Below are 17,694 nucleotides of genomic sequence, written 5' to 3'. Positions count from 1 at the left end.
CCAATGTGACAGTGACTGTGTCAGCGTGTCAGTCTAATCTAGTGATGGATGGATGCTTTTTGTTGTTAACAAAACAAGCTCACTCACAAGTGCACAGATCTGCTCGTGCTCACAAGGCTTGTAGATCCGCTATTTGCGCTGAATGTTCGTCGCCCCCAGAATAGGGACGCTTAGGGCTCATGTGGTTTAAGTGTTTAAGTGCAAGCGTGTTCCAAGTGATGGCTCCAGACTCCAGTCACACCATCAGCCTGCAAAGGTCTTGTGACTGTGTTTTGTTCCTGTTCTGGTGTCTTGCTCCACCTGTTCACACTGTCTGTGGCCCATAGGCCAGTTCACACTGTCTGTGGCCCATAGGCCTCTTCACAAGTAGGCCTGTCACAATTATTACGTCGCCTAATCGCAATGATTTGAGATAGTCGTCATAATTGTTTAGATTGTTTACATATTTTCAAACATTTAAATAAATAGTGGAAATAGCATTCAACTATTATTTCCACTACTGTTTCACTATTAATGTCAAAGCCTAAAAGCCAAAGCGGAAATGTAATTTTTAGTCATACGCTTCAGTGTTCAATGACAAAAACACAATTAAAATCGTTAATTTGTGTGACAATTAATTGTCATGTAAAATGCCATAATTATGACAGCCCAATTCACAAGTCAGTCATGCCATTTGTGCACACAGTAAATCAGTGTTGTGTGCGCTCTTCCATGTTTGAACACTGAACAGTGCAACGTAAGAGCAGTTTAAATGCTAAAACCCAGCTAGGAACATTCGCTTCCAAGTGTTTCACCCTCAACAGGTCTACCTTTGGTTCAAAAAACAAAACAAGGCCCTAATAGGTGGGAACACAAGCACAGAACAATCAGACACGCACACATTTCCTATGTTTTCCTGTCCTTCAAAGTGTAAATAATGAACAAGGCCCCCTGTTCCCTGAGAACAAAGTGGCAGCTGTTTTTCCTCTAGGTCTCCAAAGGGAAAAACAAAAACGCACGTGCGGCAAAACTCCTTCCTGGTCTCCAAAACACCTCAATGTGGGAACACATGGTCATACTTCTTCCCCGTCTCCACTCTCCAAACACCTCAGTGCACAGGAGCAGTAACATGGGTATTTCTCATGACCACTTCAAAAGGAACCACCGTCCTAATGTTTGCCAAATGTTCCGCCTATCATGGCGTGCCCAGAATAGGGGTGCTAGGTTTTAATGTGGTTAAAACACACAGCAGCAATGTTACAAAGAAGGCCAATAAACTGCAGTTCATCTTAAAGCTGCACTATGGGCCCGGACTGCTGGCCTAGCAGTCCGGGCACTTAGGCTCCAATGCCTGACAGCGTGTCGCGGGTTCGAATCCCAATGACCTTTGCTGCGTGTCACTCCCCTTCTCTCTCTCTCCCCATTTCCTGTCTATCTACACACTATCAATAAAAGGCAGAAAAAGACCCAAAAAGAAAAAAAAAGCTGAACTATTTAACTTTCCTGTTTTGTCCCACATTTGAACACCCTTTCTATCCCACATTACCCAGGTCTCCTGCACAAGTGCTGAAATGTTTACAGTTTACAGCCCTTTAAGGGTCCATTTGGAACCCCTTCAAGGGACCCTGAGGGGCCCTGGACCCCACTTTGAGAACCACTGCTATAAGTTACATTGCATGAACATATTCTACTTTACAGATTGGACAAAATAAAAGAAATCCGGGAAAACAAAGTTACCATAATAAATCTTTGATGACATGTTTCTTTTCTGTCATGTGAATGGTGTGTTTCATCTATTCCATCTATGTAAATTCCAGGAATTTCTGTCTGTCTGTACATCTCTAAATTATGGAGATGCCGGATGTCATCAATATGATGTCAAAACTATTTTCTTTTCAGGCATCACACACAAACAGTCATATACCAAGTCTCAGCAGCTCTGTTGGGGGTGAGGATTCAAGGAGAAAAATAATCAAATTCCTAGTAAAAGTATCAATACAACGACGCATTGTGAGCTTGTGTATATAGGGCTAATGAATGTTTTGTAATAATAATCAAAATCTATAAGTAACAAATAATTGTAGTGGAGTAAAAAGTACAATATTTTCTTCTGGGATGTAGTGGAGTAGAAGTAAAAGTATTGAAAATTGGAAATACTCCAGTAAGGTAAAAGTATTCAAAATTGTACTCAAGTACACCACTGCTGCTGGGAGGGGTGGCAATTAATGAAACGTTTCTTCTGTCGGCTATTTGCTCGGGGGGAAATAACTCCCCGTCAAATTCTCAAAAGGTCACATGGTCAGATGGAGAATGTGCTTTTCCATCAATTCACAAAGTCTCAGGAGTCAGGACTGAAACCCACTGTATCACGTGATGGTCGGCCTGGACAATATACCGTCGTATGCAGATAATCTCTAGGAGGGAGTCGGGACATGAAAAATGTATAAATCGATACATTATATATGAATATGTGCATCTGTTAAAGCTAAGGGGAACATAAAACACAGATGTTATTTAATGCCGATTCCCCATTAAGAAGCATAGCCTACATACTGTAAACAGGAGTGTTAAATATGTCTAGTATATTCCCATTGTAATCATTGCCATATCATATAGAGTGTTTGTTCAGGGACAGGGGTCTCTCCGGCTCTTTAGAAAAACAGAAAATACATTTTCGGAGCAGGATATCAATTTCATCCAATCTGGAGAAAAAAAATAATCTGTGATGCTGGACACAACTTCAAATTGGAAGTGATGAAACAAATAAATGAGCAGACAAGGTTGAAACGCTATTTAAGCTGATAAATGGGTTCTCGCTCCTGATTTTATCTCACCTGAAAATGTATTTTCTGACTGTTTGCAAAGCGTTCTATAATTATGATATATATAGCTTTAATTTTTTAACCAAAATAAAAACCCATCACTTACAGAATCAATGTATCAATCAAATGTAAAACACCTCACTAATGCTCATTATTATAATGGTACCATTTTCTTTTTTGTCTACTCCGTGTCTCCTACCAGTGACATCATCGATGGGGAATCCAAGCTACTAGAAACTGCCGGCTTTCTTTTCCTGGAAAGTTAGCATGCTATATGGAAGCCATTGTTCTCGCAATAATAAATATCTAAATACAAAATTGGAAATCTTGCTTAAAAAATATAATCCTGCCTACAATGTTGTCACTGGTAGGTGGGTTTCTGAAGCGTCCACAGCACTGCTATGACACACAGAGACTGAGTATAAAAAAGTACCAATAGTACCATTTTATAATGACCATTAGTGAGGACCAATTATATGAACATAGGTTGAAAAAGGGTGAAGTCGTCCTTTAAGACTCATAATGTCTTTGCCTTTTAACCACATCTGAGCCTATCTGATTTCATTCTGTCCATAATAATTCATGGTTGTGCTTATGTTGACAATTGTGTACATTGTGTACAATGAGTCGTTTGTTTTTACCCTGCACTAGCCTGGCTCCAGACCATAGACTCCGCCCACTCACTAAGTGGAGGACTGGCTCAGCTTCAGTCAGATAATCAGGCTAACCCTGCACAGCACTTTGGACAATCTCAGTTGGTTTAAAATGTGCTTCATAAATAAAGTTTGATTTGATTGTTCTATCATTTCCAATTAGCCATTATGAAACATGAGGTCGGCCTCTGTCGTACTTATCTCTCATGTGAATGAGGTGATAATGGCTGTGAGGTTATAGGAGTCAACGGACCAGCGCCAGTGAACAGCAGCCCAATCAGATTAAGACTATGGTCTGTTGTGTACAGATCTGGCTATCAGCCCACTGCAGGAGATCTAACAGTAGAGCACCCTGAGGGTTCAGACTTGTTGCAACCTTATACATCAGTAGTTAAAGCTTTTCTGTGCCAAAGACCCCCAAATTGTAATATATTTGGCCGCGGACCCCACATCTGAAAATAGTTTGCCAGGGACCCCAGAAGACATTTGTGTAAAAAATATATATATAAATTATTCAACATTTCACAAATATTTTCGAATAGCCAACGTACAAATGGATAAAATGATTGTGATGCTAAAATGATTAACTCATTTTGATGGGGACCCCCCTGGTAGTGCCCCCCCCCCTCCCAAAGACCCCACTTTGAGTACCAATGCTACACATCATGATAACTTTCATGTCAAAGACGTGCATGTTGATTAGGCCCGTCACAATTATTACATAATCACCCTAATTGCAATTATTTGAGATTCATAGCAAATTATATATTTTTCTCATTTTTTGCATGTTTCCATCTGCTACAGAGGCTGAGAAATAATTGTTTTGGTGAACATTGACAATTATGTAACTTTCTTTTTCCCCCCAGAAAATGTAGGATTTAGAAGGCGTTTTTAGAATCAGCCTCAGGTCTAAATTTGGGTTAACTCTTGAGTGTATAAACGGAACCAAATGGACCCGTAATATTATGCATAATATTTACTCAACTCATATTAGTAATACCTGAAATTTCTGACCAAGCCGTCTTCTTTCCATCTCTTCTCTATTATTTTCCCCTTTCTGAAAACTGCAATGATGGGGAGCTTGGACGACAAAGAATTTCACCCACTGTTTTACACTAGTAATGTGACAATAAAGTTGATATCACATCGAAATACATCAAAAATTCGACTTCATAAGATTCCACTGACGAGCATGGGTACACACTACACAAAATGTATTCACACAACACAAAATGTATTCAGAGTGAAAAGTCTAAGGAAAGTTGATTTTTTTTTGCAGGCTGCAAAGCCTGCCAAATGTTTTAGATGCACTATTTCTTTGGAATATGTGCTTAATTTCATTCAACTTTACTGTAGTAATATCTGTTAAGAGGTTTTCGCCCCAATAAAGTCGCAATCTGTACATTTATGGTCCCTACTTGTCAAAAGTGCTACTTGTCAACCCAGTAGGCTAGGTGTCCTACCCGACACCAGACCAGGGTCTCAGTGGAAGAGAAGGGAGACCACCTCCTTCAACCACTTTAATAAGTAGGCCAGGGGTCTTCCAACAGGGGGTCCGGGACCCGTATCCTCAGAGTTACTACAGGGGGTCCGCCAAATCTTTTTTTTTTTTTTACACATTAACCACTTGAACCCTAGCATCTCTATTCTGAGGAGAACTTTAGCCACAAATAGTAGATACAAGCTCACAACAGCTTGTATCTATTATTTTTGGGAAAGAGGTTTGGTGTAGAGGGGGAAAGAGCAGACCAAGTACAGAGTCAAATATCAAGTTTACTAAGTATTGAGGGTTTAAGTGGTTAAATGTCTGACAATACACATCAACATGAATCCAACACTAATGACAGTGTTGTCAAACAAGTCTATGAAGCTATCTATGAAATCCATGAAAAAGTTCAATCTGCAGCATAGTCGTATGCAATATGTAGTGGGGGTCCCTGCCTCATCTCTCTCTCAGCTAACTAAGGGGTCCTTGGTCTGAAAAACCTTGAGATCCCTGGTGTAGGCTATATTAACATACTCTACCACACAGATTGGTAAAAAAAAATATTGTATTCATTAAAATAAGTTCCTGTTTGCAGCACCAAAGGCTTCTTTACTCAAAAGTATTTCACAAATGCAAATAATTTTTGCCTCAATATTTTTCCACTTCCTGGCCAAAGAACGGTGTGACGCCGACATCGGTTACCTATCGAATCCTGCTACGTCACATTGACGGGAACGAGAGACAAATTCTGAGGTTTATAAAACATAAATTAAAATAAATTAGATCAATTGATAAGGTTGGTTTTACGGACTTGGCTTCAGATTTACCACCAAGTAAAAATATAAAAATAAAGCATATTTGTCTGTCTTTTTGTAACCTAAAAAAACACAATTAAAACAGCCCTCCTGACACCTTTACGCACGGTTGGCAGATAGTACACATTACGCGATAGCACTATTTACGGTGTAACACGCACCCCCGACAACTAAAGGATGGGACTAACACAACTTTAATGAAAACATCTAAACCATATTCAGTCAAATAAATAACCACTGATCTCCACATCATTGTAAATAGGCCATAACACATGCCATTATGATACAGTCCATATCATATAGGAATTAGCATTTGATCCCCCCATTTTAAACCTATAACTACACCAGTGTCGCTCGGCGAAAAGCGCTGATCTACAAGCTGACACGTCAGCTTGTAGATCAGCGCTTTTCGCCAAGCGACAGCTGACACTGTCTTACAACACATGATGCTGATGTGATGGCACGCTAGGCTAATGATTAGCTCCAGTCCAGTCGACATGGGCTCAGAGATCATACATTACTCACTGATCATCAACCAATCAATTAATCTCCAGATTGGGTCTAACACTAATAATAAATCAATAATGATGACCGATCAACACAGTACCTGGAGCCTGGAGTCTTCTGGTCTTTGTATCAATGGAGCTACAGCACAGGAGAGAGAAGAGAGAAGGGACCATGTGTAGCTTTTGACCACATTTAACAAACTGCATGTAGCCAATGCCAGAGGAGCAGCTGTTAACTCCTCCTCCTAACTTGCATGATGTATGAAACCAGGCAGCAGTGTGTCGTCAGACTGGCCAGAGATTATGATCTTTAAGTCAACATACAGTACTGCATTGTGTATTTATTTATTTGGTGGTGGTGTACAGTGCAGCTGATGCCGCAAGATCAGTCCGATAATAAAGCGTCATCGATCGATCGATCGATCAATCAAATCAAGCTCGATCGATCTATTGATCCATTGATCAATCGGTCAGTCGTTATTTTGCATAACAGATTTCTTGAAGTGCGTGAGCCTTCAATCAACATGAATCAATCAATCGATTGACCGATTGACCGATTGATCGATTGACCGATTGATCGATTGATCGATTGATCGATTGATCTGTGAATCGATCTTTCTGGTTTCTTGCAAATGTATGTACAGTCTCTAGAGATTAACTACATGTGCATCCATTCAACATAAATGAGTTGTTCGTTGCATAACAGATTTCCTGCAAATGTGCTTCATGCTGCAAAATAAAGAACACAGATATAGGCTTACACATACTGTACTGTGATCACAAACACACACCTACTGTAGATAGAGAGGCTAACATATAAGCATACTCTAGTCTAACCTAAATAAACAATGTCATATCTAGCCGAAATCATGGCAGTTTGAAAGTCAGGTCAACAGGACGCAAGGAACAGTCCTGTGTACATCCAAGTTCAAGTTCAACAAAGTTCAAAATACTTGCTGCTTACTTTTGCTCTGGCTCTCACTGCCTTACTTTCAACCAGGCATCTCCACACTCACAAAACACTACATTATAACATTCCATATTATATAATAACAGCGTAATCTCAATCAGCATAATCTCAATCATAAAAGACTTTGCCGCTATCTCGGGCTATAAAATTAACCAAAGTAAATCTGAAGCTGTGCAGTTAGGTACTCTGACCAAGTCAGACATCCCAATTAACTTTCCCTTTAAATGGACCACTTCTGGATTCACGTATCTCGGTATCAAAGTTTCCCCCAATTTAAAGGATCTGGCATGCCTGAATTTGGCCCCAGTCATTAGGGAGGTTACGAGGGACTTGGAACGGTGGCATGACCTCCCATTATCATTCCTGGGACGGACAGGTTTAATAAAAATGAATACTCTTCCCCGCCTGTTATACCCTTTACAGATGCTTCCCCTATGGGTTTCAAAAAAAGACGTCAGAGATTTGGAGAAGGCTTTCTCTAAGTTTATCTGGCATGGAAAAAGACCTAGGCAAAAGTTTAAAATCTTGCAGTTGCCAACGAGTAGAGCTGGCCTGGCCATGCCAAATATACTTTTCTATAACTGGGCCTGTCATGCTCGTTTCATTTGGGAATGGCTCCAAGCCTACTTACACAATAAGAACTGTGTGGACTCGTGGGGCTGCTCACCAAATTCATTATGGGCCTTGGTAACTGGTAATAAAGATAAAATTCATAGAGAGATACGAGGAAACCCAATTATCTATACTTCTATCAGAATATAGCGACAGATTAGCGCCTACGTAGGTAGAGGAGACATAAGGTCACTGCTAACACCCATCTCTAGTAATCATGAATTTGGCCCAGGATCTAGCTCGGCTATCTTCAAGACCTGGCATTCTCGAGGGCTTAGAGTACTGGGTGATCTATTCAAGGATGGTGTGTTGATGTCGTTTCAGCAATTACAGACGCAATTCAATCTCCCAAGGGAACATTTTTTTGTTTTTTTGCAAATACGTCACTATATTAATACATTACGGTTGCCCCCACAACCTGGATCCCTATAGCAAGCAAAGTGGAGGACCTCCTATGCAAACGTAGTGATGCATCATTCACATTTCATCTCATCCTTCTATTCCTTGTTGTACTCGCTGGACTCCCTGGAGGTACAATCCATCCGTAAGTGGGAGAGCGATTTCAACAATGAATATATTGAGGACGACTGGCAAGAGGCCATCGATACTGTCAAAAAGGTGTTCACCTGTAATAGACTAAGAGAAACACAGTATAAAATCTTTCACAGACTGCACACCACACCTGTTTTACTAAACAAAATGGACCGCTCAAGATCTCCTATGTGCACTAAATGTCACACAGACCTTGGAACCTACTACCACTACTTTTGGGAATGTAAGTGGATATCTAGGTTCTGGGGCTCTGTGGCACGGGAGTTAAGTGACATCTTTAAGGTTAAAATAAAGAAGGATCCGGGAGCCTTCATTCTGGGACTCCCTTCCAAAGAGATTAATTTGACACCATTACAATTTAAGTTATTCGACAAATTCTTATTATTAGCCCGTAAATGCATTTTAATTTATTGGATTAAGGATAAGCCCCCCACCATACAACTTTGGTATAAAGAGATTTTTGGAGTACTACCCCACGAAAGACTGTGTGCAGTACACAGAGGCAACGAAGCCATGTTTCTGACGCTGCGGGCTCCACTAATAGCCTATTTCCCCGCCGAAATCTCTCGGATCCTACAAAAAGGTCAATGCATTGTGAACCCTCCCCTCAGATAGGACTTTGATGACTATGCCGATGTATCAATGTGACCATGAGCTACTGCATATGTGTGACCTGTCTTAAGTGCCTGACTATTCTCTATTTTTGAATATTTTCTGTATTTTCTATTCGTTTTTATACTAATGATACTGATGAATAATGGAACTGGAGGACCCCCCCCCCGATGAATAATGGAACTGGAGGATCCCCCCCCCCCCCCCCCCCCCCCATCTGTGTGACCATGATCCTGTTTTGTTACGAGTATGTTTGTAAGATGTTGTATGTGGAAAATTCTTAAAATTCAATAAAAATATAAAAAACCCAAAAAAATACAATAATAATAATAATAATAATAACAGCGTGAGGTGCATAGGTTGTTCAGATCAGCAACATGACTGCCTGTGGAAATAAACGGTAGATGGTGTTGTGATTTCGGTTGACCCAATATGGTTCCTAAAGAGTCTCCCTCTATCTAAGGGTGAAGTTTAATACACTCTTAGAGACTATAGTATTTCTGCATAATAAGTACTTTCTAGTTTTGGTACTTCAAGTACATTTTGATGACAATACTTTTGTACTTTTACTCAAGTACATTTTGAATTCCGGACTTTTACTTGTAACAAAGCAATCTACATTGCAGTATTGATACTTTTTCTCAAGTAAAACATTTGAGTACTTTTTCCACCACTGGACAGTGGACACACGACGTGACCAGAAGATATGGAACCAAGGACAAGAACAGAATGGAGAGAACATACATCTCGTATCATTGTGCACAGACGTCAGTCTCTCTGATAAAGTAGTCGATGGTCATCGTATCACGGGTATCAACTATGCTTACAGTACGTGATTTGCCACATGTGTACTGGGTCAAGCAGATAAAGGTTATACTTCATGACAGGTGGGTGGTGTGTGATTTCATGGTCCCATAACATGTTTTTTAGATGGAAGAAGCGAGAATAGAACATGAGCAGAGTGGCTAGTGTCCTTAATGCTGTTTTGGTGTAAACGTCTTCTTCTTTTTTTCAGTGCACAACCCAACCAGTGCACAACTAAGTGTATCTGGCTTTACGATAATGAATGATATTACTTTATTTATTTTTCTGTTACTTTTGTGATGTCTATTGGCAGGGGAGGTGGGGTGGTTCTCGAGGATTGTTCAAAATATGCTAATGGTCCAGAGCTCAAAAAGTTTGAGAACTATTTTGACTGCTTTATAGCATACCGTACTTGCAAACACTCCTGAATTTAGCTGGAAACTCCTGAATGATGACCTTTTCTCCTGCTGTGCTTCTGAATTGTATTGCAAAATATCCTTCGTTTTGGACAACTCAACCCAGACTATGGTGAAATTGAGCATGCCCATGGGTGTTAGTTACACATCCCGAATAGGCCTACAGAGTCAACGAATACTAAGTGAATACTACGTCGGTGAATACTGTTAAAGTGAATACAAAGTCAAGCCCCCCACCACAAGAAAATCTCCTTATTTTTCACAGTCTATAATGTTGGCAGGTATGCTTTTTAGCAGTCTATGGTCGTGAGCAGTCAGGTTTCCGAAACCACACTGACACAGCCTGTCAGATTGAACAGTCTCAATGGAACAGCGGTAGACAGACGTTCACAAGAACCTTTGGTACCAAGCCTATTGAGATGCCTCAGAGAGCACACTCTGTGCTGCTGTGCTTTCTTGAGGATGCACTTGCTGTCGAGCAGTGGCGGAAAGTAACTAAGTACATGTACTCAAGTACTGTACTTAACATTTTAAGGCACTTTTACTTTACTGGTGTATTTCAAATTTTCTATACTCATACTTCTACTCCACTACATCTCAGAGACAAATGTTGTGCTTTTACTCCACTACAATTATTTGAAAACTTAAGTTACTATAGTTACTTTGTAGATTTTGAGTATTATTACAAAACATACTTTAACCACTTCAGCCCTATTTAAACTATTTGTCTATTTGAAAATAGCCGATCTACAAGCTCACAACGAGTCGCTTCGCGACACGTAAAGTAAAGAATGTGAGTGTTTTTTCCACCACTGCTGTTGAGAGAGCACACAATGGTGTTTGAGAAGTGTAGGCTATACCGAGAAATTGGAAATGTCAACAATTTACACTGATGATTCATTGATGGAAATGGGATTTCCTCGGATCTCCCTGAAGTCAACAATGATTTATTTGTTTGACATTAGGAGAGAGGTTGTTATCATGGCACCATATATGATTAGGTCTTATTAGGTTAGATGTTTGTTATTACTTTTACCCCTACTGTAGCTGTATCTGTTTTTCTGTACAGTATGGGTCCTGTGTTTCATAACTGTTCCATGACAACTTAATTTCCCCTGTGGGATCAATAAATCTTCCACAATCTTTCTTCCACGTCCCTCCTATAGGGACTCTCCTCACTGTCTCGTCTCATCCAACGGCTGCTGCCTTTGTGCATGTGAGGCATTGTAACTGTAAAACAGAAAATAATCAACCAGCGGTGGAAAAAGTACTCAGATTTAGTTTTACTTAAAGGAGGAGTTCACCCAAAAATGACTTATTTTCTATCAATTACACACCCCATGAAGCCTTGATTTCATGGATTTATTTTTGTTTTTGTGGCATTCCTAAAACAATAATTTGATGACCGTGTGTATTTCCGGTAGGAGACACAAATAATCGACTTTGTGTCTCCTACCGGATACATTAGCCGGTAGAAGATGGGAATCAAATTATTAGCTTAGGAATGCGACAAAAACAAAAAAGAATCCATGGATTCAAGGCTTCATAGGGTGTGCAATTGATAGAAAATAAGTCATTTTTTGGGTGAACTCCTCCTTTAAGTAAAAGTACATATCGTTGCTGTCGGGCAGAAACCTCCTATCTCCATGTTTTAACTTTTACAGTTTTTTCAGTACAGTACAGTAAATGAATAGCCTACTTGATCATACTACAGCATCACACAAAAGCATCAAAAGTATCAGATCCACAAACTTGAAACGTGGCGCGAAGCCACACGTTTTGAGCTTGTAGATCTGACACTTTTAATATTTTTGAATTTGAATACTGAAAACAGTTTAGGATATAATGAGGTTTCCACCCAACAGAGACGATATACCACAATATAGAAATACTCTATTACAAGTTAAAGTAAAAGTACTTATTATGCAGACGTTTTTTCAAAAGTTTTAAAACATTTGTCAAAATCTAACACACCTTACACTGATCTATAAAAGCTCACAATGTGTCGCGCTGTGACATTGGGAGCATGAATGTATAATGTTTTGTAACTTATAACAACAGTATATCTGTCAAATAATTGTAGCGGAGTAAAAAGTATGATATTTGCCTCTGAGATGTAGTGGTGTAGAAGTATAGTAAAAACAGACATACTCAAGTACAGTAAAAGCACCTCAAGATTGTAAGTACAGTATGAGTAAATACTTTCCACCGCTGCTAAAAGAAAACACTCTACTCACCTGAAGCAAGCAAGCAAGCAGATGCAGGTGAATGCACTCATCAAGGGTTGAGCGGTCATTAAGCAAAGTAAAAGTCGCCTGCGACACTGATAAAATACTTACACATCAAAATGCTGAATGGGTTTGACATTTCGGTCAAGAGCAACCTTCATCAGGGCAATAAACATCAGCTGTGCAACGGGGCAATAGATGTTTTTGTCAGGTCTGAGGTGAGCACATGCTGATGTGTGAAAAGGTTGCTCAGCATCCCTGCTGAGCTGAGGTACGGACCAAGCATTCCATTTGGGCACAAGTCGAGCCAGCAAGTCATTTGGAAGGAACAGGTTATCCACACGAACCCTATAGCGTCCCTATTCTGGTCATAGTAGGTGAACGGGTCCATCGCAGCTTCAAGTCAGTTCTCACTCTAGCCCGGTGGTATTCAAAGTGGGGTACAGGGACCCTCAGGGGTCATTGAGGGGGTTCCGAATGGAACCTTACAGGTCGGTAACTGAAACAATACAAATGGATCTGTCTGCCTGTCTGTCTGTCTGTCTGTCTGTCTATCTATCTGATTGCCATGATTCAGATGAACTGAATCATAATGATAGATGAATTGCACTATGACTGCACTGGTTTTAGTTAGAATATGAAGTTTATCTTATTTGTCTTTTTAAAGAGTATTGTAGGATATACTGTATGTTGTATTGTAGGATGTATACACTCTATTCTATTCTATTCTATGCTATCTACAGTATGTGCAGTGGGAAGTGCACGTGGGTGTATAGATCTGCAGGTATGGAGGACAGAACATATCTCTGAGATGCAGATTCAGAGTTCAGTGTAGCCAGGTTGCTATACCCAGGGCTGTGTCAGTTGTGGGGTGCAGATGTCAGGACACGAGGAAGCTGTGGGGGTTATTATGCAGGTGGTTGGCTTTGTAGAGGACAGTGTTACTTGAGGACAGGAGATCAAATTCTAACTAGGAGTAGGTTCCACTAAGGTGAACAGATATTCTATGTTGAAGAGAAAGTCTTGGAACATTACTGTGATTCCATAGGTGTGCTTTAAAGCTGCACTATGTAACTTTCCTCTTCTACCCCTGATTTGAACACGGTGTCCTACGCAAGTGCTGAAATGTTTACCAAGAGCCGGCCCGCTTGCTCAGGGGATAAATTAAATCTTGACCATCGGGTCAAAATTCGTGTCAGATCCTTTGTGTAGGTGAGAAATGACCTTTGACACGATCTAAATGTCTCAATAGAAGAGCAGGGAGACAAAATACAACCACCCCAATTGTATAAGTTATATTGTATACGTACTCTACCATACAGATTGGATTAAATTAATTCATAAAATATAATGTTAAATAAAGTTACATAGTGCCGCTTTAAGGTTTGCAAAACTGAACAGTCAAAACAGATGATTGATTCAACATTGAAAGGCGTGGCAGGATTTAAAAGCGAAAAGGAAGCTTAAAGGAAGCTTAAAGGAAGCTTAAAGGAATCACATTATTTATATTCTGCCTGAGATCAACTAATCTCAACCACTCTTCCTGTGGCCTCGGGAAGGTTTCCAGTAACCTGCTGGTTCAGACCTGCTGGCAAGGTGGAACATGGTGCTCCTTGACTTCTCCGGACTGTCTCAGCTGCTGTGCTGAAGATTTTGGCATCCTTGGACACACTAATGGTCTGTACTCTACTGGTGGTTGAGTGGTTCTCAAGATGTTTTATTTCAAAGGCCCCCATAGACTCTGAGAGTGTACAAATGGAACAAAATCGACCCGTAAGGGTCCATTTGTACGCTCTCAGAGTTACAGACCTGTAAGGGTCTGTTTGGAACCCCATCAAGGAACCCTGGCAGTCCCTGGGCCCCATTTTGAGAACCACTGCATAACTAGTCTCTCAGGCCAGATTGATGACAACCACAATTTCCAAATGCTTCCGTCATTCATCTCTTTCTTGCAGTGGTGGAAAGTAACTAAGTACATTTACTTAAGTACAATTTTTAGTTATTTGTACTTTACTTGAGTAATTCCAATTTCCACAATGTCCACTTTGAGCTGCATTTCATGTCATGAAAGGTGCTATACAAATAAAGTTTATTATTATTATTGTGAGCTTGTAGATCTGCTATTTTCAAAAGATTTGTATACATTTGAAAACTTGATATGGGACATTCTGTATAATGAGTACTTTTACTTTTGGTACTTTAAGTGCATTTTGCAGCCAATGCTTTTGTACTTTTACTCAAGCATACATTTCAAATTTCGGAATTGTACTTGTAACAGAGTATTTCTATATTGCAGTATTGATACTCTTACTTGAGGAAAAGATGTGAGTACTTTTTCCACCACTGCTTTCTTGTGAAAGCCCCTCCAGGGCGGTCATTTGTTTACAACCGGTGGAACCTGTTGGACCACTACACAGTGAAATGCCAGCGCTGTGGTTAATAAGCTACTACACAGTGTATAAGGTCACATCTACAGTAGCACACTTGGCATTTTCTCTATCAGTCACAGTACACAATGGCACAGTGCAAATTAACACTGACAATTTTACAGTGTAGACTGGTACCAGAGATAATAACAAATCATATAAAATCGGGATGAATCAATCAATCAATCAATCAATCAATCAATCAATCAATTCATAAAGGTCCTTCCCACATGACACAATTATTTACAACAAAAACAGACTTCCTAAATGAACATAATCAAACTTGAGACAAAGAAAGGGGAAAAACTAAACAATTCTATACACACGTATAGCTTTGTCCACGAAGGACAATCTCATACTTTATTTCCATTGTTTCAGAGCCCTCGATCTCCATTGAACGTTGTATCTTTCTCAGATAAGGGTATCAATGACAACAACCCCACCTCCTCCAAATTGTATTGAACCCACACAATGAACAAGGCGAGGCCTGTCCTGCTCATCGATTCGAACATGTAATGTTCAAGGTTCCAAATGTGACTAAAGGCGACATGTTTATACAGTCAATCTAATCAACCCATTAGCTGAGAAGTGTGTGCAGAATGTTAACTGATTTGTTTTAAATGCATGGCTCTCAGTGTGTGTGTGTGTGTGTGTGTGTGTGTGTGTGTGTGTGTGTGTGTGCATGTGCGTGTGCGTGTGCGTGTGCGTGTGCGTGTGTGCGTGCGTGCGTGCGTGCGTGCATGTGTGTGTGAGTAAGTAGGCTATACCTGATAGCCTATTCAAAGCTTTTCCAAACAGACTGAAACTAAATACCGTAAATTGTCATTTGCCGCCCTCTAGTGGTTAATGCTTTGGTGCTACAGTTGATTTTCCTTTCTTTCTTTTTCTTTCTTTCTTTCTTTCTTTCTTTCTTTCTTTCTTTCTTTCTTTCAAAAAATCACACCCTGTGTGAAGTGAGTGGTGCCTTGCTTAGCTTGGCTAACATGTTCAATCAGCCAAGCTAACATGTCCAATGTTAGCTTGGCTGATGGCACTGATGTCACTTTGAAACATGTATACAATGTTTCAAAGTGACACACCTATTTATAGGGCTCTATTTCGTCATGCGTCTCGCTAGCCAATCAAAGCACACCCTTTCAACATATTGTCACGTGTCATGTGATGCTTGACCAATGGACACACGGACATACAGACATACATACATACATACGGACAAACAGACAAAGCCACGTATAGGAGTGGTTGCCTTCGGCACCACTCAAAAACACACCCAGTGTGAAGTGGGCGGTGTGTGGTCATCACAACATGACTCACTTAAAAAAAACATAAAAGTGTTTTTTTAAGTCCATACTGCTATTCATAGGGCTGCACATGTGTCATGTGTTTCGCTAGCCAATCACAGTCCTGAATTTGCAAAGTCAGCCAATCACATCACAGCTAGTGGTGATGACACTAGCTGTAATGTGATTGGCTGACTTTGCAAAAGCATAGATTTGCATTGACTGTGGAAGGGTTAGCGTTGTAGACTGCGTTGTAGACTATTGGCCAATCACGGTGCAGGATTGGTCAGTGTCCAAACCTCACTTATAGGGGGCGGTTACACCGCCCCAAAAAACATGTATATAATTTACAATCCAGTTATGGACTAACAGGTAATAGACAGTCACAGCTGGTTGTTTACATCCATGTCAGCAAGATATTACAATTATAGAAATTATAGAAAATGTGCCTACAGGCCCCATGCACGTCCGTGACGTCGATTCTAGTGCATAGTATATCCTATAAATGCAATTAATTAATTGGACACTCTCGTCCACTCTCGCGTGATGCAAGCTAAGGTGTCGCTCGCCGAAAACAACTCAAGCATTGTCATCTTGACTTGAAGTCAGATTTTTTTCGGCAACCAAACAGTCCCAGAGTCCTGCATCCACTTAGCCTAGTAGCCTATTAAATGAAGGCATTGGTGGAAAATGTACTCACATTTGTTACTTAAGTAAAAGTATCAATACAGCAATGTAGAAATACTCTGTTACAAGTAAAAGTTCAAAAGTATTGTATTCATTGGCAGAATGTCCCATTTCAAGTTTTCAAATTGTGAGCTTGTAGATCATCTATTTTCAAATGGCCGAAATGTAAATAGAGCTGAAATGGTTAACCTATGTTTTATAATAATAATCAGAATCTACAAAGTAACTAGTAACTCAAGTTTTCAAATAATTGTAGAGGAGTAAAAGTATAATATTTTCCTCTGAGATGTTCTAGTGGAGTAGCCTAGAAGTAAAAGTAGACCTACTGAAATTTGGAAATACTCCAGTAAATTAAAAAATACCTCAAAATTGCAATCAAGTACAGTATTTGAGTAAATGTACTTAGTTACTTTACACCACTGGTAGAGGCGGAGGCGCAGTAGCCAACCTGCTCTGGTAGGCTACATAGCGTTAGAATGAGTTCTCCTTAACGCTATGTTACTTTCCCACAAACCCGTTGTAGAGCAGGCTGCTCAGCCTCTCGTCTGTAGTAAAAAATAAAGAATACACTTTCGCTACTCACCAAAACAAAGATGGTTTTAAGGTGCTGAAAGCCTACTTTCCTTAGTGGGAACACTTGGAGCCCCCCACCACACGTTTAAAATACACGTTTTGACCAAAATGTAAAAAAATCCACCGGAAAGGAAAACAAATGGTCAAAGGCATTCTTCTCTTGGCCAAATCTGTAGGGGGCGCAGTGGAGCAACTAAAACATTTTTTTCCTGCCGGTGAAATGTTCTTTTTTCTGGCCAAAAAGTGTGTTTTAGACGGGAGGTGGGGGGCTGC

The 17,694-nt window shown here is 40.1% G+C and overlaps 1 protein-coding gene across 2 annotated transcripts in view; it reads right to left on the bottom strand.

The window, feature by feature from the left end:
- LOC311062363 (Y+L amino acid transporter 2) overlaps nucleotides 1-6,477 on the bottom strand; it is a 43,734-nt gene extending 37,257 nt beyond the window's left edge. The window contains exon 1 of one of the 2 annotated variants that reach the window (XM_084081348.1): nucleotides 6,363-6,477. The gene's annotated coding sequence lies outside the window, so the exon portion shown is untranslated. The remainder of the gene's footprint in view (nucleotides 1-6,362) is intronic. The other variant, XM_084081349.1, reaches the window with a different exon arrangement.
- Between the last annotated feature and the right edge of the window lie 11,217 nt (nucleotides 6,478-17,694).

This window comes from Gymnoscopelus microlampas, assembly GCF_963454915.1.
Source record: "Gymnoscopelus microlampas genome assembly, chromosome: 15".
Taxonomy (NCBI): domain Eukaryota; kingdom Metazoa; phylum Chordata; class Actinopteri; order Myctophiformes; family Myctophidae; genus Gymnoscopelus; species Gymnoscopelus microlampas.
This window is presented reverse-complemented; position numbering and strand designations above follow the sequence as displayed.